Genomic DNA, 26749 nt, shown 5'->3' on the forward strand with positions numbered 1-26749 from the left:
CCCTTAAAAAAAGTTTTTAACCTAAACCAATTCCAAATGGTGAACTAGTTATTAAAAGAAAAATAAAAACCCACCATTCCCCACCATCTCAGCTCCCTCTTTGTATACTGATAAAGTACATGGTTAACATATATTTTAAGTCCTCATAGCTGTTTAGATCCACTGCTTCTTTGTTAAGTTCCAGAGATCAGTGTGTCTCTGAATATATCCCATTATTTTAATTATTGGACATTTTATTTGGTTCATTACAGTTTTTTCAGAGAGTAAGTCGGAGAGGTGAGAATTTTTGTGGATTGCCTCTGAAATAGGCATTAGGATAGATTTTATTATCTGACTCAAAATGAATTTCATTCTTTGAGCAGATGGTAGATAATCACCAGTAGTTCCATTAAAGATACACTAGATTTAGTCTTAAACATGTGTTCCTATAGAAATAGTAACAGAGTAGTAATTTTTTAAAATACTACTCTGTCCACTTTCAACTCCCAATAGTGTAATTTCATTATGACATTTCAGTAAGTTATAGTAAAGCTTTATTTTTTTAATTTAATTTAAAAGCTTAGGATTGCTTTCAAAATGTTCTTCTAACCAAAACATTGAAGGAAAGTTATACATGTTACAGATAAAACATGTATGAACTAGAAAAATGTACACAAGAGTTATATAGGGATATGTAAAATACTTGTTATGGATAAGCACAGTTGAGTACAAATACAAATGCAGTTTTCTAGTAGCTACATTTATTTTTTTAATACATTGAACTTTATTGAAATGAAGAACCTTTGTTCATCAAAACCACCAAAGAGTAAAAAAACAAGCTACTGAGAAGATATTTGCAACATTTATCACTAGTAGCTACCTTTGAAAAAGCAAAGAGAAACTAGTGAAATCAATTTTAATAATTTATTTTCTTTAACCCAGTATATTAAAAATATTGTAAAAGGTGAAAGATTTATGCGATCTGAAGAGAAACCAAAGTATATGTATTCAAAATATTGTCATTTCAACATGTACTCAATATAAAAACTACTAATGAGATATATTTTACCTTCTTTTTTCTGTGCCAAATCTTTGAAATCTGGTATTTTATATTTATATACCATATCTCAATTTGGATGCAAAATTTTCATCAGAAATGTGTGAACTGAATAAATAATACATATATAAAGTGTGTTCAGATTTCATAAGATTTTCAGTTGATGAAGTGGATTCACATAGCCAGGTTGTTCCAAACATACTTGAAAATTTTCCAATAACTAAATCAAGCATCAATTTTTAAATTTACATTTAAGTTTATTAAAATAAAATAACAAACTCAGTTCCTCAGTCATACTAGCCACATTTCAAATACAGTAGCACATGTGACTAGCGGCTATCATATTAGGCAGTGCAGTTACAGGCCTTCTAAAGAAATAAAATATAGGCTGGTCTCCTACTTTTAACATCTAGCTTACAAATGACTCAAGTACAAATAGGGTCTCTTGCTCTCTGGGAATTGAAGCCATTGCTCTGTAAGGTAGCAGAAGCTACTCTTACCTAAAGATGATGATGATACCCCTAAAACTTCCCACCAGACCCTCCACCACCACAAAATACACATAAACATATACAGATGCACTTACTTTTTTTTTTTTTTTTAAACTGCTGCACTGAATGCCTGGGTGGCACAGTCACTTAAGTATACAACTCTTCGTTTCAGGTCAGGTCATGATCTCAGGACTGTGGGATCAAGCTCCACATCAGACTCTAAACAAAGCGGGGAGTCTGCTTGGGATGCTCCCTCTCCTCCTGCCCTTCCCTCCTGAGTGTGTGTTCTCTATCTCTCTCCAGCAAATAAATAAAACAAAAACAAAACTGCCGCACTGAAGTATGGTTGAAGCATTATCTACCTCCTGGAAGCCCTTCTCTTTTCTTGGGAATAGGAGAAGACCAGTCTGTGCTGTGTGGCAGCTGGGATGGAGAACAGACAGGGGTAGAAGGATTATTATTTTTTTTACTAATGGTATCCCTGACTAGAAATCCTAACATCTTTTCCTTCAGAAACAAAATTATAAAGGGTAACTAGTTTTTACAAGATTGTAGATCAACTGAGGTTTTGGGGTTTACCTAGGTATTTTCATCTCTTTATAACTTTGTTCCCAAGGGAAAATGTTCCATATTCCAAACAACATATGTACAAATGCATTTTGAAATATGATTACAGTTGTAAAGTGACCAGGAAGAGGATATGGGAAAGATGTTGGGAGTTGATTGTCCTTTTTATTATAGGAAGGTACGGGGGCTTGAGTACTGAACTTTGACGCATCAGACCAAATTGTCTCTTGTTGCCCATATGACCTTATTTATAGCTGTGGAACTAAAACCTAAAATGGCCCATTCAGTTCTAGGTATAACTCACCTATCAAATCACTTTTAGGTAGAGTTTTTTGTTATTTTGTTTTCCTTCTCTCTGTGTGTGTGTGTGTTTATTTTTTTTATTTTTATTTTTTGTGTGTGTGTGTGTTTAAAATTGAATTTGCCGGGATCCCTGGGTGGCGCAGTGGTTTGGCACCTGCCTTTGGCCCAGGGCGTGATCCTGGAGACCCGGGATCGAATCCCGCGTCGGGCTCCCGGTGCATGGAGCCTGCTTCTCCCTCTGCCTGTGTCTCTGCCTCTCTCTCTCTCTCTCTCTCTCTCTCTCTCTCTCTCTCTGTGACTATCATAAATAAATAAAAATTTAAAAAATCTTAAAAAATTTTAAAAAATTGAATTTGCCTAGAAAACATCTTTTGGTCTTAGCTACTATTCATTTTTATGATATACATAAAGTTGATGCTTAGAATTTGAAACCTTCTGGTTACAGTTGAATTCTTTTCCTTTCAAAAGAGATTACTGGGCAGCCCGGGTGGCTCAGCGGTTTAGTGCCTGCCTTTGGCCCAGGGCATGATCTTGGGGTCCTGGGATCAAGTCCCATATTGGGCTCCCTGCAAGGAGCCTGCTTCTCCCTCTGTCTGTATCTCTGCTTCTCTCTCTCATGAATAAATAAAATCTTTCAAAACAACAACAACCAAAAACAAAAAAGATATTCCTCCCCCCCAATGTTAGTTTAGTCTTTGAAGATGCCTAAGGAGGAGAGTAATTTTTAGTTCTCTGTAGATGAGGTGAGGATAACTCCAACTGTGTGAAAGACTGAACAAATAGAGCTTCAGAAAACCAACTTGGTAGAGAGATTTTGGAACCTAGATAATACCTAAGCTCCATTTTTTTTTGCCATTCTTAAGACTTTTCTACTTAGTTTATCTTATATATTTATCATTTTTTTAAAGATTTTATTTATTTATTCATAGAGTCAGAGAGAGAGAGAGAGGCAGAGACACAGGCAGAGGGAGAAGCAGGCATCATACAGAAAGCCCGATGCGGGACTCGATCCAGGGTCTCCAGGATCACGCCCTGGGCTGTAGGCGGCGCTAAACCGCTGCACTACCGGGGCTGCCCTATTTATCTTTTTTTTTTTTTTAAAGATAGACCTTTTTAAAATTTTTATTTATTTATGATAGCCACACACACACACACACACACACAGAGAGAGAGAGAGAGAGAGAGAGAGGCAGAGACACAGGCAGAGGGAGAAGCAGGCTCCATGCACCGGGAGCCCGACGTGGGATTCGATCCCGGGTCTCCAGGATTGCGCCCTGGGCCAAAGGCAGGCGCCAAACCTCTGCGCCACCCAGGGATCCCTATTTATCATTTTTTAAGTAGGTGTTCCACACTGGGCATGGGGTCCAAACTCATGACCCTGAGACCGAGACCTGAGCTGATATCAAGAGTCAGGTGCTTAACCAACTGAGCCACCCAGTCACCCCTCTACTTAGTTGGAGATCTAGATCTTTGATTCTAGAAGGAATCCTTGAAGAAATGGATAGAACTTCTGTGTTGCTTTGAATATTGGCTGACCTCTAAGCCATATTAGTTGGCTTCTTAATGTTTAATACAATATACTTTGTAGCTCTTACTGCTAGGTAGGCCTTAGGAACTCCTTTATTTTAGTTTGGTCCCCAAAATAGGTTAATTATATTAATTATACACACACATCCCAATATAGTTTATTGAATATAAATTATTCCTCAATAAAATTGAGGATTATTTTCATTTAAAAACTTCCTGGGGTGCCTGAGTGGCTCAGTTGGTTAAGTATCTGCCTTTGGCTCAGGTCATGATCTCAGGGTCCTAGGATTGAACCCCACTCTGGCTTCCTGCTCAGTGGGGAGTCTGCTGTTCTCTCTCCTCTGCCCCCCACCATGTACTCTCTCAAAAAAAAAATCCTGTTTTCCCAATATAATATGACAACCTATTTTAGATTATTTAAAATATCTTAAAAATGAAAATTTAAGAGCATGCATAACAGTTGTTATGCTTTTAGGGAGTCTGATTGTTTTGTTTTAAAATTCATTATATTCATTATTGTATTAAACAAAAAAAAACAGTTGTGTTGATTTGAGAAGCAGGTGGCGCATTTTCAAGTATTACAAAATATTTATGTTATACCTAAGTTTTCACTGTGATGGTACTTGTTATTTTAGTAGACTTTGATCTGTATTTTATTCTGTAGGAAAAAGAAGAAATGGAGTGTTTGCTAGCCACCTACCACCTTATGCTGCTATGCATTGATAGGTAGAAACTTGAGTCCCATTGAATTTTTAACTCTGCCCTATATTTTTAATACTTTGTAGAGATTGAATCTGCAAATCATCTTTGAAAGAGAAATGATTTGATGTGATTGTATCAAGCAGGAAAGCTATCCATATATAACTGTGTATCTTGGAAAAAAGCTAGACTAATACCACACTGAAATGATCTTAACTGTGGAATCCTTGATTAGACCCGATTTGTTTTGCATGTACTATATAGCTCCTTAGAGATGACCAGCTTTCAAAGAGGATAAACAGATGTCCTAGTTTTATCAGAAATTGCTTTTACATTGCCAGGCCTTTCACAAAAGCAGTCTTCACATTTTCTGGTTGATTTTGTTGAGGTGCTTTTAAAACTTTTTTTCCAAATACTGTTTTGAATACACAGATTTTGTTCTTGTAAGATCCTGTCTCAGGTGGTACCCTTTGACCCCAACAGAAAAAAAGAAGAAAATTAAAGGCAAAAATTAGAAAGTATAACATAGTCTGTATCTGAATTTTAAAGTATTTAATACTAGGATCTAAGTTCCATAAAAGGCATGTCTGTTTTGTTCACTGCTATATCCTTAGTACCTAAAATAGAACATGGCATCTAACAGATGCTCAATAAGTATTTATACAATAAATACCGTTTCTGTGAGAGGGTTGATCCACTTTTGTTTGTGGTAGGCAGATACTCATCTTCGGTAATAAGCATTGGCTTGTGTTGAAGATACCTTAACTCCATTTATTCCCCTTTAATCTCAATATAGAGGACATATCCAGAGATTGCTTCAGCCATCAGAAAGTGTTGCCTTTTCTATGGGAAAAAAAAACGAGAGGGGAAAGCCAATTCCCTTTGTTACTTTTGCATTTAAAGTTAAAGATGGAAGAAATATGAGTTAACTAGGTAAGAACTAATACATTTACCAGTTTAACCAGTTCATTCCATTAAGTACATTTACATTGTAGTACGGCTATGACCATTTATCTCCAGAATGTTTTCATTATCCCAGACTGAAACTATGCATTAAACAATAACTTCCCATTCCTCTCTCCCCCAATCCCTGGCAACCACCATTCTGCTTTCTCTCTAGAAGTTTGACTATTCTAGGCGCCTCATATAAGTAAAATCCTGTAATATTTGTCTCTTTGTGTATGGTTCTTTTTTCTTTTCTTTCCTCAAATTTTTTTAGTTTTTGCTTTGTACCTAGACCTAGCCAGTGATGCACACAAAATAAATATCCAAAAACAAGTTAATTCAACAGCTTGTTGCATACCACTAGGGGGTTATTTAAAGCTTTGAAAATAGGATTCCTAGTCTTTATGTCTGTAAGCTTCTCTCCTCCAGGTCTTGTTAATAAACCTGCACTCACAGTAATAGCAGAGATTAGTCTTTCTCCATGTTTAATAAAACAAATTGTTCTTCTTTTAGCCTGATGATGAACTGGAAAATTACTGGTGCACTGTTGGAATTGTTTATACAGATACTAAGGTAAACTCTACATAAGGGACAACAACTACAAAAGAGATTTTGATTGTAGCTTCAGTAAGAAATTATGCACTCAGGGTACCTGGGTAGCTCAGTCAGTTAGGCATCTGCCTTCGGCTCAGATCATGATCCTGGAGTCCAGGATCAAGCCCCATGGAGGCTCCTTGCTCAGTGGAGAGTCTGCTTTTCCTCCTTCTCCCTCTGCTCCAATCTCCACTCATGCTCTCTCTCTCTCAAATAAAATCTTTAAAAAAAGAAATTTTGTTCATAACTCGTTTCTTTTCTGTTTTCTATTCTCATTATATCTTCCTTGTTCCTTCCCTCCCTTTCCTTTCCGTCTTTCTCCAATCTGTCCCTCCCTTCCTTCCTTTTTGTTCTCATTTTTCCAAGTAGTTGCTACAGAGACCAGCAGACCCTGTGGCCCAAATATAAATAAAATAGTCGTGACTCTCCATCAGTTTATCTGGAAGGATAGGGAGAAAGAGAGAGAACTGAACTGAAGGAGGAAATATCCCTAATTTTTTTTTAAGGGTGGAAGTAACTTGTTCAGAGAAAGAAAAGAAACACACTGTGAGATCTGATGCGTAAAGAAAGAGAGGGAGAACCTTGGAGAATGATTTGAAAAACAACCCATGCAATTTAGATTTCAAGTAGAATCTTAATCTGTGGACTATTTTAGAGCCTCTTAAACAGAACATTAAACATATGGCCATAAAGAGATTTTTTTTTTTTTACCACTGTATCTCTTGCTCACTGACCCTGGGCAGATGATTTCTGTTATCCTTGACTCCATCTTCTCAACCTGTAAAATGGAGTGTCACCAGTTAGGTTCAGAACCAGAGGAGTTTGGGCCAAAGCCATAAGAATATGAAAGGCATTTATTTATTTTTTTAAGATTTTATTTTTATGTAATCTCTACACCCAAGGTGGGGCTTGAACTCACAGCCCTGAGACCAAGAGTCGCATCCTCTACTGACTGAGCCAGCCAGGTGCCCCTGAAAAGTATTTTTTAAATTCAATTTTTTTGATGTCTACTAATGCAGGTGTTAGTGTGCGAGAGACAGAAGTATGAGACAATGAGAGACAATGAGAAATTACCCAAAACCAAGATTGGTTTCTATTAGAAAGGTAGAAATAGTTGTCATGGAATTCAATAACCTCAGTATTCTGGGATTTCTATAACTTTCAGGAAGTTAGGAGAATATTCCAGTCCTTCTTGTTTAAATATGAATGAATGTGTATTGCTATTATTGCCCTGCCCCACTTCTTAAAATTTAGATTGCCAGTATTTATAAAGTTTACTGGTCACAAATAGAATCTTGCATCTCCCATTCCTTGTCATAGGGCCCTCTTGCAGTTCAATATGCTTTCATTGGCACTTACTTTGGTTTTCTTTACAGCAGCAGCTGCTAATTAGTGACAGCTTTTGAGCAAGCAGCTTGTCATTTTTGGCAGGGGTAGGGGACATCCATAGCAATTCAAGACTATATTTCACTTACTAAATTTACTTTTGCTTCATGGAAGTACATCTCAAAAAAAGTCTGTAGTCAAAGGTGGTTGTGTTTACTAAAATACCTCCCCGAGTTGACATTCAGTCCGACAGTTGAAGAACCCTCAGGAGATTAAAAAATAGGTTCTGTGTCTATCAGACCAATGCCCATTCATTTGTCCTGAGTCATCCTTCTAACGTTAATCTACATTCTGGTTGTAGAACCTCATCATCTTGTTTTGGCACAATAATAAATCTTACTGGATTGTATTTGGTAGTATGCATGGTAACCAGAGGAGTGAATTGTTGATAAATGTTGTGCTTTCCATTTATACTCAGCTTCTTTCTTGAGACATAATTAAAGGAAAGAAACAGTTTAGTTTTCATAAAGAAGAAGCTTTCTTTGGAACTTCAGCTTATATTAGCACCATCGTATTTCATGTAATTCTCCTCTTTGAAATTGCTGCAATAAGATGTTAGCTCTATTTTACAAACTTGTCACGATGTTTGTGGAATGGTACATTGCAATTATATTTATCTTGATTAGCACCAATGATGAGTCAAAACCTCCGTCACAGTTTCTATAAAGTGTGATTCAGTCCCATTATTCCTGTAATAAGGATTCAAGTTAATGACTTCCATAGTGTCAAAAATAACATCTTGAAGAAAATAACTGACCTACCATTCATTTCCACCAATTTAGCTTCTTTTTGTAACATGAAGGTCTACCAAAATTATATTTAATTTAACACCCAATTATTGATTATCTCCCATGTACCAAGTACTGTGTTGAGGAAATCAAAATGAATGAGAAATGGTTCCTGCCCTGGGATAACTTCTAGTCTAATAGTTAAGCAACAGATAACCCAAAATAGCATTGGTTCTTATGCCCAGAGTGTAGGGTAAATTCTAATTCTAGAGAGGTAAAGCATTCTACTTTTTAAAAATGGGATGTTCAAGGGGCTCCTGGGTAGCACAGTTGAGTGTCCAACTCTTAGTTTTGGCTCAGGTTGTAATCTCAGGGGTCATGAGATCAAGTCCTACATCAGGCTCTGCGCTCAACGCAGAGGTTGCTTGAGATTCTCTCTCCCTTTCCCTCTGCTCCCTCCCTCCCCACTCTCTAAAATAAATAAATAAATCTTGAAACAAATGGGATGATCAAAATAATAAAAGGCATAAGATACAAGTATTGTGTTGATTCTTTTTTTAGCTAGAGATGGTAAAGATTGTATGAGGGACCTTTCAAGATTGTATGGAATTGCTGGGTATCCTTGTCCTAAATTTTCCCTTGACATGTTGCACAACACTACTATTATTATTTTTTAAAGATATTTATTTTTATTTATTCATCAGACACACAGACAGGCAGAGACAGGCAGAAGGAGAAGCAGGGTCCATGCAGGGAGCCCGATGTGGAACTCGATCCTGGAACTCCAGGATCATACTCTGAGCCAAAGGCAGACGCTCAACTGTTGAGCCACCCAGGTATCCCACACGATACTATTTTTTAAAAAATATTTTATTTATTTATTCACTAGAGACACAGAAAGAGAGGCAGAGACATAGGCACAGGGAGGAGAAGCAGGCTCCATGCAAGGAGCCCATTGTGGGACTCGATTCTGGGAATCCAGGATTAGGCCCTGAGCTGAAAGCAGATGCTCAACTGCTGAGCCACCCAGGCGTCCCTCACACAATACTATTAAATTCAGAAGTTGTCTTCCACAATAGAGTAGCTACTTCTTAGTGGCATGGCTTAGTGAACCCACATGATCTCCTAATATTCAATTAATATTTATCCTGCACTGTGCACAGTAACCTAGTTACTTCTGTATTTGTCATATTAGCATGTATCAATGATCGCAGGAATTTAGGGGATCCCTGGGTGGCGCAGCGGTTTAGCGCCTGCCTTTGGCCCAGGGCGCGATCCTGGAGACCCGGGATCGAGTCCCACGTCGGGCTCCCGGTGCATGGAGCCTGCTTCTCCCTCTGCCTGTGTCTCTGTCTCTGTCTCTCTCTCTCTCTCTCTCTCTCTCTCTCTCTGTGACTATCATAAATAAATAAAAATTTTTTAAAAAAAGGAATTTACCATTTACACATTGTCTAAATATGTGTATCGGTTTTAGGCAAGTTGATGTTTAATTATTGATGTAAGGTGAAGAGTTATTGAGATAACTGACTTTAGTAGCTTTTAAGATCCTATCTTACCCCCTGGAATATTTCACTAGGTGTTGTCTCATTTGTATTAATGATATTGCCCTTTTAATGAAAAATGTTTTCTGCCAGCAGAAAAGCCTGAGTTTAGAATGATCTCTGGTAAATATTGGTGATGAATAGTAATGTATCTAAGGGAAACCCAATAAGGAATTCAGGAACAAATATAACAAATGTAACCACTTTGCTGCTTATAGGAAATGTCACAGTGCTAATTCTGACCACAGGTGGTCAGGATCTAGGTTTTGGCCTCATTGAAAAGTTACCCACCTCCAGAACAGTTCTCGTTATTCTCCTCCCACTCCTTTTTACAATCTAAAGCATTAGGTGATTTCTGATTGATTTAGAGGAGTGAAGGCGAGCCACCAAAGACATACTATGGCTGGCTTCATTTGATTGTGTTTTAAGGTTGGTCATCTCGATGTTCTCTCACCTTTAGGAAAGGGGAGTCCCACTTAAAGCATTTTGGGATTGTCAAATAATTTTTCATATCTATTGTGATTTGTACTTTGTGTTAATTCACTTTGTACCTTTTATCATAAAGCAGTCTTGAGTCACAGATATCAAGTCAGGAATTAGATGAGGGTTCTTTGAGAGCATGAGCCTTGGAGGTGGGCAGCCTTCGTGGTAATCCCAGCTCCTTCACTTACTTGCTGCAGGACATCAGGCAAATTCTCTCTTAGGCCTGTATCGTCATCTATAGAAGAGGGATAATAATCATACTGCCTCATAGATTTGTCATGAGGATTAAATGAGGAAGCTACGTGCATACAACAGTACATAATGTAGTAAGAGCTCCATGAATGTTTACCATTACTATTATTCCTATTACTCCTACTACTCCTACTATGGCTTGTACCCTCTTTTTCTCCTTTCCCATGCAAACTCTTTCTTATTATTAAAGACTTGATGATTAAGTATAGGAAAGGCTTGGCAGTTTAATAGTTTATTTTGTTTCCAACACAAACAGTTTCTAGTGTGGGTAGCAGCAATTAATTTAGCATATATAACAAACAAATAGGTTTTTCCTTAAACCCCAAAGTGTCTTCGTTTCAAGCAAGGTATTCTCAAGAGTGGGTTACATACTCTCCATCATCAAAGCGTAGAATCTTTAGAACAAGAGCTTGTCTCAGAAGAAGCCTCCTGTCTCCATTGCCACCACAACCTGAAACTAACGAGGTAGAAACCACATAGAGCCCTATGACATGCTGTAGGAGCCCTTCTTAAGGACCCATCACTTTTAAGTTCTATGTAGATAACTACACCAGGAATCCATCTATTTGAGAAAACTTTAAAAAGTCTTCCTTTTTTTTCTTCCTTCTCCTTTACTTTTATACTCAAAAAGATCTAATTTTGTTGCCTCTAGGAAGATTGAATGTATGGATGCTTGCTTAATTTAAAGAAGTCTGCGTGCGAATACGGTGTCGTTTCTTTGGGGGTCGGAAATCTTTGTTATTATAACTATTCAGCATCACTACCTAAAGAAGATTAAAAATCATATTCTCTGTTCTCTGCTCCTTCTTGTTATTAATCATAGAGTCTTTTCCACATCTGATCTAAGAAACTGTGTAATCATTGTATGTACGCCTGCCTATGTGTGCTACTGATTGTCAGCATTGAACCTAGCCAGTGTCTTAGCATGTTGGACTTTAGTTTGAGAAGAGGAAAGCTAAAGATTTATTTTTATATCAATCAGCTGGAGACCTTATATGTTGTCAGATTTATTGTAGCCAAAATACCACTTTATTTTTAGATGGAGAACTCTGGAACACTAGTATAAAATCTGGGATGGTTCCAATTCTTTTCTTTTCCTCATATTTAAGTACACGTTAAATCTGGTAGTTCTTAACAGTTCAATTGCCATTTAAAAAGTGTAGCTCCATGTGATCTTATTGTCTTTATTTAGTCAAGTGAGACACTTTACATTGCCTCGGTTCTGGGTCTCACACTTGCTTTGTTTTTCTTTGGAGCTTTACTGGAAACCAAATGCTCTTGCGTACTAGCTGCAGAAGCGGGAGGGGAAGTTGGCAAGAATTAACTGCTTTCTGTTTGGTCTGTCTGAAGCAGCTGACCTTTTGGAAGGAAATCGCTGTGCTTTGCTTCTTCCTGTAACAGTGCAGCCTGTGAAAGAACATCTACACCGTTATCCTGGCTGATGTCTTGCGGCGTAAGCTGTTAGTTAGGAGGCAGGAGTCTTTCACTGCCTCTGTTGTGTGGTATAGGAACAAGCATTCAAGTTCACAGTGTTAAGTTGTGTAGAGATATCCTAGTTGGTATGTAGTAAGGGAACACTGTTTCCGGAAAAAGCAGTTTGTTTAGCAAAAATGTTTGCATTGTATTGCAGAGTTTAGCAAAAGTATTTCATTGTATTGTGGTAAACATGGACAATTACTTTGTGCACAATTTTAATTCATCTCAATGTTGAACATAGTACCTCTTAACACTAGACAGTCTTTTTTCTGAGAGACCAAACATTTTGATTTTCTAAGAGGTGAATGCTTATTTAAATGTCATTTCATCTCAGAATTAGCTTCTTAATATACCTGCTACCCATTGTTGGACCATCTTTTCTACAGGACTTGTTTTACTGAAATGCAGTGAGTATTATACCCCACACATAGACATTATTTTCAGAAAGCTGTAGTAGGGCTTCACAAATGGAGTATCAGCCAGTGAGTAACAAAGGAGCGAGCTGATGGAACAGTTCTCTCTTAAAGAGAGGATTTTAGTCTTCATTATTTTAACCAAAACCATTTAGGTTCATTTTTTAGTTTGTTTTTTGAAATGATTTGTATTCAAGTAAATATAAGCAAAAACAAAGTAGATGATGATTATTGATAAATACGGAGAACACAGCTACATGAAAAGAGGGCAGAATACTGTGTTCTCCATTTATTTGGGGTTCACTGGGTAGGTGTGCTTTTCCAATATATTATTGGTTTCTCTCCTGGTATTTACTATTGATAGTAAAGACTATTGGGTGAGCATTAGTGCTAGTGTGCAGAAAAAATATAGACAGTAACATGGGGAGAATTATCTCACGGTTTCCTTTCCAGGATTTCCCTACAGGATTTCTTTTTTTTTTTTAATTTTTTTTTAATTTTTATTTATTTATGATAGTCACACACACAGAGAGAGAGAGAGAGGCAGAGACACAGGCAGAGGGAGAAGCAGGCTCCAGGCAGGGAGCCCGACGTGGGATTCGATCCCGGGTCTCCAGGATCGCGCCCTGGGCCAAAAGCAGGCGCCAAACCGCTGCGCCACCCAGGGAGCCCTCCCTACAGGATTTCTTTTCTGTTCTTGGAAACTGGTCTGATCTGTTCAACCTTCTTGAGACAGTGAAGAATCCCAGAAGGAGTGTAAACCTTCCTTAGCTTTGGGTATAGATTCTTGGCATAAAATAAGTCGATATCAACATAACAGGAAGACTTTCCCCCAGTTCTGTTGGCCTAGGAGCAAAGTGAGGAACCAATGGCTAAGGTTTTCCGTGATCTGATCTTATAACTATAATCTTCTATGGCCTTGAATTGTTACCTTTAAACTATGAAGGGCCTTTACGTAGGCCGGTTGTATTCAGGTGTGTCATTAGGGATAAAGGAAGTATAGTTTTTGAAAAGCAATTCTTGAAATGCTGTGAGTGGTTTTTTGTGTATTTCATTCTGTTTATAATTGGTAAGTTTGCAGGGACAGTTAGTCATATCAAGGATGAAAAAAGAGCGAAATATGAACCTAAGTATATTATTTCTTGTGAAATATGACTTTCCCATTCTTTTTTTTTTTCTGTTTTTCATGTTTCTTTCAGAAATCACAATAAAACCTCCTAAATTAAAACTTCATTATCCCTAAGCTCACCACTCTTTAACTTGGTCAAAGTTCTGGTTCACCCTTTTTTTTTTTCTCTTCTATTGGCATTCTGAACTTTTTGGTATGAACATTTTCAAACATGCCCAAAATAAGAGAATAGTATATAATGAATATCTGTAAATTCATCCCTAAAGTTAAAAAATTACCAGTTTTCTTAATCTTTTTTCTTCCATTCTCCACAAACACTTTTTTGTTTCTTATGGACTTCAAAAAAAAATACTTCAAAGTATATTACTTTTATACTACCTCTAAAGGATTTATTAAACAAAAGGATAAAATGAACAGTTCTTGAATGAAAGGCTTTTTAAGGAATTTTTTTAAAAGATTTTATTTGGGGGATCCCTGGGTGGCGCAGCGGTTTAGCGCCTGCCTTTGGCCCAGGGCGCGATCCTGGAGACCCGGGATCGAATCCCACGTCAGGCTCTCGACATGGAGCCTGCTTCTCCCTCTGCCTGTGTCTCTGCCTCTCTCTCTCTCTCACTGTGTGCCTATCATAAATAAATAAAAATTAAAAAAAAAAAATAAAAATAAAAGATTTTATTTGGGATCCCTGGGTGGCACAGTGGTTTAGCGCCTGCCTTTGGCCCAGGGCGCGATCCTGGAGACCCGGGATCGAATCCCACATCGGGCTCCTGGTGCATGGAGCCTGCTTCTCCCTCTGCCTGTGTCTCTGCCTCTCTCTCTCTCTCCCTGTGACTATCATAAATAAATAAATAAAAATTAAAAAAATAAAAATAAAAGATTTTATTTATTCAGCATACCCAGAGAGCACAAGCGGGGGGAGCAGCAGGCAGAAGGGAGAATAAATAAATAGAAGAGACACACAGACAGAGAGAGGTAGAGACATAGGCAGAGAGAGAAATTCCCTGCGGAGATCACGACCTGAGCCAAAGGCAGACGCTCAACCGCTGAGCCACTCAGGCATCCCACACCCCAAGGGACATTTATATTCTTTTTCTTTTCTTTTCTTTTCTTTTCTTTTCTTTTCTTTTCTTTTCTTTTCTTTTCTTTTCTTTTCTTTTCTTTCTTTCTTTTCTTTTCTTTTCTTTTCTTTTCTTTTCTTTTCTTTTCTTTTCTTTTCTTTTTTCTCCTCTTTCCTCTTTCCTTTCAGATTTTATTTATTTATTCATGAGAGACATACAGAGAGAGAGGCAGAGACAGACAGAGGGAGAAGCAGGCTCCATGCAGGGAGCCTGATGTGGGACTCGATCCCGGGACTCCAGGATCACTCCCTGGGCCGAAGGCAGGCTCCAAACCACTGAGCCACCTGAGGATCCCTATACATTTATATTTAAATGAAATATAAATAGATGTCAAAATTATAAATTAGTCTTAGCCATTAATAGTCTTGAACTACTATTTAAAAATACATTGTTGCTATATATTTGCAAGTGATAGAATTGTACTTCTTTTTAAAAATGATTCTGGGGCAGCCCCAGTGGCTCAGGGGTTTAGCGCCGCCTTCAGCCCAGGGCGTGACCCTGGAGTCCCGGGATCGAGTCCCACCTAGGACTCCCTGCATGGAGCCTGCTTCCCCCTCTGCCTGTCTCTGCCTCTCTCTCTCTCTGTCTCATGAATAAATAAATAAAATCTTTAAAAAAAATAAATAATAAAAATAAAAAATGATTCTGAATTTTTACTATTTCATGCCCTACTTAAATCAAGACTTAATAAGAAATTTGTAAGAGAAATTGCCATAACCTGGATATTGTTTTGTGGGAAATGTTTGTTTTTATGTCTTTTGCATGTCCCTTTATGGAACCATCCTGTGGGATGAGTAGTACCAATTGCTCATGATCATTAAATTTATATTTCAAATTTTATATTTTAAACCAATTTTAGTAAATCAAAAACTATAAAATAGTGTACCAAAATGCCTTCACCTAAATGGAACAACTGTTTATAGTTCTCTTTGACCTTTCTCTATTGTTTGTCCTTTAGCATACATACAGTGTACACTTTTCATTTAACATTCTTTTCTTTATATTTAAAAAAATGTTGTCTGCATGGCCTTATATTTCAATATTGCCTTTATATTTCATTCAGATTGCTGCATAGTAGTCCATCACATGAATATGTTATAGTTTAACCATCCTCCTATTTTAGATTTACGTTGTTTCCAGTTTCTTACTGTTGTGTATTATATGATCTAACTAATGATTGTCTCTGGGAGTTGACCTAGTGCAAGTGTTCTTCAAAGCAAATTTTGCCAAGTGAAAATAGTGTAACTCTCAAAGGCTAGAGGGAAGCTATGAACTTTAATGAGGAAAATTTGGGAACATATATAGATTTATTAATAAACTACCCTTTTTAAAAACCAAAACAAGAGTAAGGGATTATCTTTTGTACCATCTAAGTGGTACAAAATCTCAGTATATTGCAGTGGCTGAGGAATTTTTATTTCGAAACTGAAGGATTCGAACTATACAAAAGCCACATTCTAAGATGAATTGGGGGGATCCCTGGGTGGCTCAGTGGTTTGGCGCCTGCCTTTGGACCAGGGCGCCATCCTGGAGTAGAGGGATCAAGTCCCACGTCGGGCTCCAGGCATGGAGCCTGCTTCTCCCTCCTCCTGTTTCTCTGCCTCTCTCTCTATGTCTATCATGAAAAAATAAATAAATCTTTAAAATAAAATAAATAAGATGAATTGGTCTTTTTTTTTTTAATTTTCTTTTATTTATTTATGATAGTCACACAGAGAGAGAGAGAGAGGCAGAGACACAGGCAGAGGGAGAAGCAGGCTCCATGCACCGGGAGCCCGACGTGGGATTCGATCCCTGGTCTCCAGGATCGCGCCCTGGGCCAAAGGCAGGCGCCAAACCGCTGCGCCACCCAGGGATCCCAAGATGAATTGGTCTTGATTAACAGTACAAAATGGGTCCAGATATAAACCTTCATTAGAAATGAGGCTGGGCAGCCCGGTGTCTCAGTGGTTTAGCGCCGCCTTTGGCCCAGGGCCTGATCCTGGAGAACCAGGATCAAGTCCCACGTCAGTCTCCCTGCATGGAGCTTGCTTCTCCCTCTGCCTGTGTCTCTGCCTCTCTCTCTCTCTTTGTGTTTCTCATGAATAAATAAATAAAATATTTTTAAAAAAAGAAATTCTGAGACTAACAAAGGCTACATGGCAGTGTCAGATCATTTCTCACTTTTCCATAATGCAAATAATCATTATTTGTGGGCTACAGAAACTGTTTTTAGTTACCTGGAAAATAGTATTGATGTAGCTTCTTCCCAAATGGGTTGTTCAAGTTGCTTAATGGATTTTGACACAGAGATGATGATAATGCATGCACGTGTGTATTAAAGCTGCGGGCCACCATGGCATGAGGAAGCCCAGTTTCTATAAACAGTGTCCTACTAGCTTCAGCACAAAGTCTGAGAAGTACAGATTTTTATGTCCCGCCAGGGACAGTTTCAAGATGAGAGTCAAAACTCTACTCTCACTGATTTTTTTTTTTTTTGCAGTTTTTAGCCTTGTTTTTGATTTTGAAAAACTGAAAGGACAGATCAATGAACACTCATGTATACCTTGTCTACATTGACCAATAATTAACAGTTCTCTTTGCTTTGTCACTCTCCCTACTACCACCTCCCCCTTTCTCTTTCCTTTGAAAGTAAATTGCAGCCATCATGACTCTTTTTTCAAACATTTGAGTATGTATCTACTAAGAACAAATCTTTATAACCTCAATGCCATTATCAGTCTCAAGAAATTTAACATTGACACAATGATATCCAGTATATAAACTATATTTAAATTTAATTTGAATTTAAATTTTTTTTTGTAATTGTTCCAGTAATGTCCTCTTTTTTTTCTTTTAAAGATTTTGTTTATATATTTGACAGCATAAGCAGGGAGAGCAGTAGGCAGGGGGAGTGGCAGGCAGAGGGAGAGGGAGAAGCAGGCAGAGACCAGTGCAGGCTCCATTCCAGGACCCCGGTATCGTGAGTTGAGCTGAAGGCAGATGCTTAACCAGCTGAGCCACCCACATGCCCCCCAGTAATATCCTTTAGAGATGTAGTTTGTTTTATTATTTAAAAAATTATGCTCTAGGTCATAATTGTGTCTCTTTAGTCTCCTTTAATCTAGAATAGTTCCACATTTTTCTGTCTTTCCTAAGAATGTTATAATTTGGATTTGTCTGATTGTTCCATGAGTAGAGGTGAAACATTTAGTTTGTATATTCTTTTCAGTAGATCACATTTGGAGACATGCAACAGTTCCTGCTTATCCACAGTTTTGCTTTCTGTGATTTCAGTTACACATGGTCCTTCTGACCTCTCATCAGAAGGTTAATAGTAGCCTAATGTTAAATCACAGTGCCTGCATCATTCACATTAGCTTATCTCATCATGTAGGCATTACCATCACAGGATGGATGAATGCAGTACAATAGATATTTAGAGAGCAAAAGAGACCACTTTCATGTAACTTCTATTATGTACATTGTTAAAATTGTTCACTTTAATTTTTAGCTATTTTTAATCTTTTACTGTGCCTAATTTATAAATTAAACTTTATCATAGGTATTTATGTATAGGAAAAACATACTATATAGGGTTCCGTACTATCTGTGGTTTCAGGTACCTACTGAGGGGTCTTGGAACATATGCCTAGCAGATAAGGGGGGACTACTATAATGTCAGTTTGTTCCATGGTTGGAGATACTTGATTATTTGGTTCATCAGCTTTTCCACTGAAAATGTATCTTTTCCCCTTTATGAATAGTAAGTAATATGCGAGGTAATACTTTGAGACTGTGTGAATATCCTGTTCCCCAGCAAGCACCACCTAATTAATGGTTTTAGCAGTTTTAGTACCATCTGAGTTTATTCTCTTTATTTCTGAGATTGCATTTTTGGCTAAAATATCTTATATGTAGGTGAGAGTTTTAAGTATGTGATAATCCACTAAGACTTAACCTATATTTAGCATATAGCTCCCCTTCCCCCTTCCTTCCCTCTCTCTACCTTCCCTCCACTTCTCCTTCTCCTGCCCCCCGACCCCACCCCACCTTCCCTCTCTTCCCATGTCTTCCCAGAATATGATCTCTATGTTGCCTGGGCAAATTTTTCCTTGTTTCTATGTGAGCCAAATACTTTCATTCTTTCTATTCTCTTTCCATCTGTTTAATAATCTGATTTTGTTAGCAGTTGCCTTTCTGATTACTTATAAAGTAGTGTTTAGAAATTTTTTTTTAAAGAGCAGATGGCTCTGGTATTGACCTACTTCTAGATGAGATAGTAGGTCAATAACAAGTAAAAACTTGAACCTTGTTACTTGATGTTAGGTCAGTTTTAATATGAACAAAGTCTTTTAATCCATTATTAATGCTATTTAATATTTTTCCGTCCTTTCAAGTTTCTACTACTAGTTATCCACCAGCACTGAGTATTGTGTAATAATGTTCATATTGACAGTAAGGCAGTAAACCCAACCAAGGAACTTGCTCTTTATATTCTCTTCAAAGTCTGTAATCACTAAATGGTGCTGATATGGTTAACAGTTTCAAATCCTGGTTCCTTGCCTTAGACTTGTCAGATCAGAAGCAATGTTTGTGTATCTTCTGCATCATTTGCCAAGTAGCCCAAGCCTTTGCCCAAATCAGAGAGCCTTGCCATATTAAATTTGTCATCTTATTCTAATTTCTTTTTCTCCTTTTTAAATTATGAAATACAACAAACATAGAACAATGCAAAAAATAATATGAAAAACTACCACCAGTCCCCAGGACAGAGGCCACCTGATACAGTTGAGGACTGCCCAGATCCAGTGCCGATGGTGTCCCTCAGTGGTATGAGACCTGGAGCAAATTTTTCACTCCATAAAGAAACCCATACTTAGGGCAGCCCTGGTGGCGCAGCGGTTTAGCGCCGCCTGCAGCCTGGGGTGTGATCCTGGATACCCAGGATCGAGTCCCACATCGGGCTTCCTGCATGGAGCCTGCTTCTCCCTCTGCCTGTGTCTCTGCCTCTCTCTTTGCTCTCTCTGAATGAATAAATAAATAAATCTTTAAAAAAAAAAAAAGAAACCCATACTTATTAAGAGTCATTCCCAATTACTATAGCCCTTGTTAACCACCAGCCTACTTTATTTCTATGGGTTTACCTATTCTGGACATTTCATATAATGGAATTTACAGTATGTAGCTTTTTGGCTTCTTTCATTTAGCATGTATCAGTATTTCTTTCCTTTTTATGTCTGAATAATATTCCATTTTATCCATTTTATTTTTCCACTTATATCCATATTATCCATCCATTCATTGATGGACATTTGGATTGTTTTTACTTTTTCACTGTCATGAATAATGCTGCTTTGAATACTTGTGTACACGTTTTTGTGGACATAATGCTTTCAGTTCCCTTAGGCATACACACCTAGGAGCAGAACTACGGGGTCATATAGTAACTCTGTATTTAACTTTTTGGAGAACTTACAGATTACTTTCCAAAGTTATACCATTTTATAATCCTGTTTAATTTGCTGAGCCTCAATTTTCTCATCTGTAAATTAGGGGTAATAGTAGTGCCTAGTATGTTTTTTTTTTCTTTTTTTTTAAGATTTAATTTATTTATTCATGAGAGACACACGGAGAGAGAGAGGCAGAGACACAGGCAGAGGGAGAAGCAGGCTCCTTGCAGGGAGCCCGATGTGGGACTCGATCCCAGGACGCAGGGATCACGCCCTGGGCCAAAGGCAGATGCTCAACCGCTGAGCCACCCAGGCGCCCCAATGCCTAGTATGTTTGTGAAGATTAAATGAATATATTCATAAAAGCGCTTGCAGTTATAAATAATATAGTAGATATTCAGTAAATGATATATCTAGATGATGGATAATAACATTAATATGTTATTTTAATTCATTTTTTAATCATTTCTGAAATTTAGTTTTGTTTATTGGAGAAATCAAAATATTTGTTGCTAATAATTCATACCTTAATTATGTGTCCTTGGAAGGAATAGGAAAAGGTACAGCTCCCCACTGGCTTGGTCTTCTCTGTCAGAAGGGCATATTGGAATGGATCTTTTTTTTTTTCTTTTAAAGTTTAGTATACTTAGACAGTCTTGCTCTTGTTATACCACCCTTCACAGTTCTTGGCTCTCTTATTTGGAGGTGTGAGAACAGCCCCCCCCAGTGCTTTCCCACCACCTTTCATCCATTCTCATCTATAGAAGTCTTTCTGCCAGTAAATTTGCCTAAGAAATGGGAATTCCATCTTTTAAAAGGAAGATAATTGAAGGGTAGCAAGAGCTTTTTATGGAGGGTTGACTTTGGAAAGGGTTACTGAAGTGAGTTAAAATTGGAGATGAGGAGAAGGAAGTAAACTTTGTAAATTTAAGGTTGTAAAAATCAGAATAATATTGGATGCTTATGATGGCCCAGGCACTGTTTTAGCATTTACACACATTAACATATTTTTTTAAGATTTATTTATTTATTTATATGATAGAGAGAGAGAGAGAGAGAGAGAGAGAGAGAGAGAGAGGCAGAGACATAGGAGGAGGGAGAAGCAGGCTCCATGCTGGGAGCCCGATGTGGGACTCGATCCCAGGACTCCAGGATCGCGCCCTGGGCCAAAGGCAGGCGCTAAACCTCTGAGCCACCCAGGGATCCCCATATTAACGTATTTTTTACAACTTCCCAAAAGGTTGTGCTCTTAGTACCATTTTACAGATAGGGAAAGTGAGGCACAGAGAAGTATAAGAAGTTAAATCTTACAGAACTTTATGTAGGTGAGTTCACCATTATCTCCAAAACTCTAACCTCATTTAGAGACCTTTGTTCCTGGGATATGATGGGATGGGGTGGTGGTTGTGGAATGGAGAGTACAAGTTACAAAATGCTTTAAATTATGCACACGAGGGGCATCTGGATGGATCAGTTGGTTAAGTGTCTGCATTTGGCTCAGGTCAATGATCCTGGGGTCCTGGGATCAAGCCCTGCATTGGGCTCACTGCTCAGCAGGGAGCCTGCTCATACTCTGTCGGTAGCTCTCTGTCAAATAAAATCTTTAAAAAAGTGACGCCCAGGTGGCCAAGCGGTTGAGCGCCTGCCTTCAGCCCAAGGAGTGATCCTAGAGTACTGGGATTGAGTCCCACATCGGGCTCCCTGCATGGAGCCTGCTTCTCTCTCTGCCTGTGTCTCTGCCTCTCTCTCTGTGTCTCTCATGAATGAATAAATAAAATATTTTTTAAAAATCTTAAATTATGGGGATCCCTGGGTGGCGCAGCGGTTTAGCGCCTGCCTTTGGCCCAGGGCGTGATCCTGGAGACCCGGGATCGAATCCCACGTCGGGCTCCCGGTGCATGGAGCCTGCTTCTCCCTCTGCCTATGTCTCTGCGCCTCTCTCTCTCTCTGTGTGTGTGACTATCATAAATAAATAAAAATTTAAAAAAAAAATCTTAAATTATGTACACAAGTCCAGTGAAACAAGTCACTACACACATTTTAAACCCCCTCTCCTATGCCAAGCTACAATTCATTTACTCAGCACATATGTATTGAGAGCTTTCTATTGTCATGTACTCTGTCCCCCCCCCCCCCCCCCCAGTTAGATATGCCATGGCTTTGGCCAGTGTTCTAGAAGTCTTCAAAGAGAGTGATGTTTTTACTTTTCTCTTTTCTATAAGATTTTATTTATTTGAGAAAGAAAGAGCTCTGCAGGGCTCCATCCCAGCACCCTGAAATCATGACCTGAGCAGAAGTCAGACTTTTAACTGACTGTGCCACCCAGGCACCCTGAGAGTGATGTTTTTCTGGAGAAAGGTTTATATTTTACTTTTAAAAGGGAAAGCATCTAATAAAAGGTATTCACTGTCGAGACATGATTATTCCTAAATCCCACCCACTCATATCATTTATTTGTTAGCAGACATTCATTTTTATTTTATTTTATTTTATTTTATTTATTTTATTTAATTTTATTTATTTTATTTTATTTTATTTTATTTATGATAGGCACACAGTGAGAGAGAGAGAGAGAGAGAGAGAGAGAGAGAGAGAGAGAGAGGCAGAGACACAGGCAGAGGGAGAAGCAGGCCCCGTGCACCGGGAGCCCGACGTGGGATTCGATCCCGGGTCTCCAGGATCACGCCCTGGGCCAAAGGCAGGCGCTAAACCGCTGCGCCACCCAGGAATCCCCAGACATTCACTTTTATAGTTTTGAATAAGCCTGTAGAATCATGAGCTTATACTTTGAAACTTTTTTTTAAGGAAGTGCCCGAAGGTCTGCTTTATTTGAGACTCCTAGGATATTATATCCAGATATATAAGTTCGATTTCAGCACCTGAGGCTTTCAGAAAGCACAACATTCTGCATCAAGGCTGGTTTAGAGAAGCCCCTGTGATAACATACCAAAGATACAAACCACTTCCTTGTCAGAACATCACGCGTTGAAGATGGAGCTGCCTGTAAATAAGCAAAAGAAAGTATATTAAGCACAGAAGTGCAGTTACTGCATATGTGGAGTAGTATTTCAACGGCAGGATGAATACTGGTGAGAAAGGACAAGGACTCAGCTCATGCCAGGTATAGGCATAGCTTAATGATGAGTGTGAAGAATTTGGGCACATATGAGGAAAAGCACTACTTAGGTTCTAGCTTCTATTGATGTTAATGCGGGGTGGGGTTTTTTTCTCCAAATTGTATATTTTAAATTGTTATATGATAATTTCAGTAACTCATCTTATGTTCCATGTGTTCCATGTGTGATATAATTATTAGCTAAAAAGTAAAATGAAAAGGATTCTGTGCTATTTATTGTACTTTTATTTTACATTTTTAACTAGTACTTGGCAACATCTACTTTTCTAGCTCTCTCAAAGCATTTTTATGTAGTGAAGTTAAAATTATCTTTATTTTTCAAAATAAGGTGATTACCACCTTATATTTATCAGCTATTCTTCAAATGGCATTTTAGAAAATAACTATTATAACATGTTCATATCTAGAACCGTAAAAGCTATTCTGACATACTCTAAGAGCTCAGCATTCTACTCTGTTTTTTGTTTGTTTGTTTGCTTAAAGATTTATTTATTTATTTGAGAGAGAGTGAGCGAGCAAGAGCACACAAAGGGAGAGAAAGGCAGAGGTTCCCGCTGAGCAGGGAGCCCAATGTGGAACTCAATCCCAGGACCCTTGAGATCATGACCCAAGCCGAAGGCAGATGCTTAACCAACTGAGCCACCGAGGCACCCCACATTCTGCTCTTTGATAAAAACTAAAAACTAATATAAAACTTAAGATAGTATGACCTTTTTTTTTTTTAAAGATTTATTTATTTGGGAGGGTGGAGTAACCTGAGCTGGAGGAGGGGCAGAAGGAGAGGGAGAAAGAATCCCAAGCAAACTTTGCACTGAGCATGGAGCCTGATGTGGGGCTCAGTCCCACAACCCATGAGATCATGACCTGAGCCAAAACCAAAAGTCAGGTGCTTAATCAACTGAGCCACCCAGGCATTCCATAGTGTGGCATTTATATAGTATCCCACATATATGGCATAGTACCATGGTGCTTCTTTCTTAAAGCGATAATAGGCACCTGTAATATGCTAAACCATCAGGATATATGAAATATTTACTAAATATGTATTTATTCACTAGCAAATATGTCTTGATTACTTATTTGCCATGGCAAGCCACTGTACTAGGCATTAGGGACACAGTAGTAAATAAACATGCTCCCTTCACTCACTGTTCTTAGAGTTCAGTGGGGAAGATAAACAAAAATAAATTAACAAAAACTAGAAGGGAAAATTACAAATTGCGGCATTATTAAGGAACAAGTAGAATATTGTTTTTTTTTTTAATTTTTATTTATTTACGATAGTCACAGAGAGACAGAGAGAGAGGCAGAGACACAGGCAGAGGGAGAAGCAGGCTTCATGCACCGGGAGCCCGACGTGGGATTCGATCCTGGGTCTCCAGGATCGCGCCCTGGGCCAAAGGCAGGTGCTAAACCGCTGCGCCACCCAGGGATCCCTAGAATATTGTTAATACAGATTCATCCACGTTGTAAAATCTGTTCCATTTTCTTGTGTTAGTATTTCATACTGATGATCATTGTTCCTTAATAACTTTGAAAAGAGGTGATGGATTTGACCAAATTGTGTGTATACATTTATTTATTCAACAACAACAAAAAATTGACAGAATGCTATGTGCCAGGCACTGTTCTAGGCCTAAGAGAAAGTATGAACAAAACAAAGTTACTGTGTTCATAGTGATTTTATCCCAATGAGAAGTCAGTAAACAAATATGTTATAAATGTCAGGAAGTGATAAATGATGTGAAGAAAAGTCAAGTAGACCAAGAGGTTACAGTGTGACCGGAATACTGTGCTCTTTGCAAGGACTGAGGGGTCTCTGAGGAGATAAACAATTTTCCTTTTTTTGTCTCTTGGGTCAGTTCAGTTAATGAATGCAGGATTCAAGACAATTTTTGTGTTTGTTGGTATTGTTCATATAATCATTAAAACAGCTATGGTGAGGTCCTACTTCTTTCCAGTTCCTTACTACTAAAAGATGAATACCTGAATTATGTTTTTCGTTCCTTCATTGTTCTTCCATATACTTAACTGTATAAGGATCTCCACCCTCCCATCCATCCCTTTTCATTTTATCCAAAAAACATTTGTTGGTATCTGTCCCAATTTTCCAAAATCTTGGGATACGATTCATTTAATTAATTATATTGTAAAAAAATTATATTGTACAATTAAATTCTTCCAGATGTTAGATTATAATATTGATTGCCTCTGGAAAGAGCTCTTTTATCCAAACCTTTCTCCTAGTAAACTCGCAGCCATTGACATTTGATGTCTTGGATGATCTTACAACGATCCCAGCCTTAATGCCCAAAAGCCCTAAATAAAATTGTACACTGCTCAAGTGTTCTATAGCATTGCACAAGTCTAAAATAGGTAACTGGCACCCACCCCACATCTCATTGTTGGCTAACTGACTTGTCCCATAAATAGCTCAGTGTTACACGATCAGACAACTACAACTGACAGAAGGGATTTTTGTTTCCTAATACACATGTGTAGTTTCTGGTACTCAACAAAATCAGGATCTGATTCACTGGACCCTAAATGTAACACAGTTAAGAGAATGGTGCAAATCAATAGCCAAATCATTTTGGGTGGGTTTCAGGTTAGCCTGCCTTCCACCAAATTCTACATTATGGATCATAGTATTACAGCAAGATTCAGTTTTACTACCTCTGTGTACATAAAGTAATGTTGCTGCCACAATTGGATTGATTGCAGAGAATTTCTGCCAAGTGAATTAAAAATTCTCAGGTTAATCTGAGAAGACATTATGGTAGTTTTTCTACCAAGTTTTCTACCAAAACTTTTTCTAGAATCAAGAGTGTATTTTAAAAACCTACCTACTATTGGAATATAATGGTTCTTGTTTCTAACTCTTAGCTGGAATGTATTGTTTTTATGTCAGAGAGATTTTTTTTTTTAAGATTTTATTTATTTATTCATGAGAGACACACAGAGAGAAGCAGAGACACACAGGCAGAAGGAGAAGCAGGCTCCCTGCAGGGAGCCCGACCTGGGACTCGATCCCAGGTCTCCAGGATCAGGCCCTGGGCTGAAGGCGGCGCAGTGCTAAACCGCTGAGCCAGCCACCCGGGCTGCCCTTAAATACGGTAATTTAACAGAAGATTGCTTCATAAATTTCTTAGCAGTAACTCAGAAGGTGAAAGTTGGGGCATTTTTCCACATAAATCTATATACCCTTTGTGTGTAAAGCATTGCTGCGTAGGTAACTGGTAATAGTACATAGGTTCAATTCATGTTTCAGATATTTTCATTTATCTTCTACTGGGTCTTTTTCAAAATGGCGGTACGTTTATTGCATTTCTTAAAAGGCAAAAGACCAAATCTAAAACAAATGATTTTTTTTAAAATTCCAATGCTAATTATCTTACTGTTGAAATGCTGCTTATTTTTACTTCAAGTTTGGAACAAAAATAAAGAATATGTGTGTGATATCAAAGCTATAGGCAGTTCTTCCCCTAACTGGCTT

General features: G+C 38.1%; 1 protein-coding gene across 4 annotated transcripts in view; it reads left to right on the top strand.

The window, feature by feature from the left end:
- Positions 1 to 26749, top strand: part of LOC129508314 (signal transducer and activator of transcription 5B) — a 71402-nt gene that overhangs the window by 17420 nt on the left and 27233 nt on the right. The window lies entirely within an intron of this gene.

The sequence above is a fragment of the Nyctereutes procyonoides genome, unplaced genomic scaffold (genome assembly GCF_905146905.1).
Source record: "Nyctereutes procyonoides isolate TBG_1078 unplaced genomic scaffold, NYPRO_anot_genome, whole genome shotgun sequence".
NCBI lineage: Eukaryota > Metazoa > Chordata > Mammalia > Carnivora > Canidae > Nyctereutes > Nyctereutes procyonoides.